Here is a 2,500-nt window from a genome sequence, read left to right as displayed (position 1 = left end):
TGACTGAGTGAATTATACGAGGGGAAAGGGTTACTGATTCAGGATATTATTAAATTGTATTATAGTGAATCTCCACAAATTGATAAAACTTATGATCACTATTCTAGAAATTGTGGAAATCATTCAGATGAGAAATTTATATTAGGTTTATATAACTATCTCCTACCAGCTGATAAGAAAATTGCACAAGGAGAGCCGAATCTGACCGTAAGCTTTTCCTTTGATCTCCTCTCCTTGTAAAATATGAATTTCTATGAGTTTCTCATTTTTTCCCCCTTACTAGTTCCCCGTTGACAAAGAGCGGACCCAGTGCAATCTCAGCGTGAGCAATAATCTGTAAAACGTTTCTTGGAACCTTGAGAAAAAAATGCGTGATGGTACATTTCATCGTCTTATTGCGCAAGCGACTCTCACTTCAATTAATGCCCTTGGTATCCTTCTAGAAATGGTTACATGACTTCTTCAATGCTAATGGCATAAGTAGACACATTGTGGACATTTTAATTGCATTTTAATTCGTTACCTTCGAGAGCAAGCCGTGGAAGAAGCAAATCACTCTATTTGTCACAAGTCTTGCATTGCTAGTTATAATATCTACAAAGAATAACAAACAATAAATAATAGAGAGATAAGGCCAGATAGTGCGCACCTGTATGATTAGAAGAGACACAACACAAGCGATGCAAGAGAAGGAGCATTCTCTACACTGTTTAATAAGTGGTAGAGTTCGTCAAACTGGTAGGAATTATAATAGCCGGTAAATGTTTAATTTACTGGTAATCGTTTAAGGGGAGTTAGGTAAGAAACAGGTTGCCCTTTTTACGGTAACACATGATCCGAATTGAATACAAGGGAATACATCGAAGTTAAAGTCAACAAAATATCTAACAGGAGTCAGGGTATATATACAATATCCCGAAATTAATACAAATTAATACAAATTGAAATGGACAGAAATTCTGGTAAATGCCAAATTCCGGAGGTTGTTCTCTTATTTAGGGTATAATGATGAAATGACGCATTTTGGAGAGGTATATATCGTGCGCATGTAAACGAACTCGCGGCAGTGAGTGGTAGAGTTCATCAAATGGGTAACAATTTTAACGGGGAAAACTCTACGGAAAATGGTGCCACGTTTAATTTACTGATAATCGTTTAAGTGGAGTTAAGTAGGAAACATTTTTATTTTTTTTAATTTTTTTATTACGGTAACCCGAGATCCGAATTGAATACAAGGTAATACATCGAAGTTATAGTTTAAAAAAATATCTAACAGGTGCCAGGGTATAAATACAATATACCGAAATTTCTTCAAATGAACACAAATTGAAATGGACAGAAATTCAGGTAAATGCAAAATTGCGGAGGTTGTTCTTTTATTTAGGATATAATGGTGAATTAACGCATTTTGTGGAGGTATATATCGTGCACATGTAAACGAACTCGCGGCAGTAAATGGTAGAGTTCATGAAATAGGTAGGAGTTGTAACGGTTGGTTAAAAAAACGAAAATCCGTCACATTTCATTTACTGGTAACACACACACACACACACACGCACATACACACACACAGGGAAATCACCGCCATGGCATAAGTGGTAGCGCGCTGAACCGCTGTTGATTAGGAAGGGCATCTAATCAGGTAAGGGTGATACTGCCAAATGACCTCTCAATGATAAACTGGGAGAGGCCTTGATCCTGCAGTGGAATAAATGCACACAAACACACACACACACACACAAACACACACACACACACACACACACACACACGCGCGCGCACACACACACACACACACACACACACACACACACACACATATATATATGTATATATATATATTATATATATATATGTATATATATAATTTAAATAAATATTTTCTTCTCGAATTTCCGACATTTTATTTCAAATTTGAATGACTATTTATATTGCAATTTTGTATAACACCGAGAATCATTGATTGAAAAAATCGGTATCAATGCTTAAGAAATAACAAGGAATAGTAAGACTATTATAGAATAAATAGATAGATAGACAGAGCGAGTGAGTGAGAGAGAGAGAGAGAGAGAGAGAGAGAGAGAGAGAGAGAGAGAGAGAGAGAGAGAGAGAGAGAGAGAGAGAGAGAGATAAACAGACAGATAAACCGACAATTAAAGACAAAGTGAGGGAGATAGAAAAACTGAGATAGATATATATATATAGAGAGAGAGAGAGAAAGAGAAAAAGGAAGATAAATAGGAGGAGCAGGAGGAAGAGGAAGAAAAAGAAAAAGAGGAAGAGGCAGACAAAAAGAAAGAAGCATGAAGCTAGAAAAAATGCATCGTCACTCTTACGAAGAAATTCCTATCACCACTTGGCGCTGGCGAAACAGAGATCGTTCCTTTAATAGTAGGGAAATCAATGTGAATACTATTAAACCCACGAGCTGGCATAAATCCTTCGAACTGGGTATTGGTTTAATTCTCTTTGTTTCGCTTGTAGGTACTCCTGGAGTCAT

Source organism: Penaeus chinensis, chromosome 20 (genome assembly GCF_019202785.1).
Source record: "Penaeus chinensis breed Huanghai No. 1 chromosome 20, ASM1920278v2, whole genome shotgun sequence".
Classification (NCBI taxonomy): Eukaryota; Metazoa; Arthropoda; class Malacostraca; order Decapoda; family Penaeidae; genus Penaeus; species Penaeus chinensis.
Note: the sequence above shows the minus strand (reverse complement) of the source record.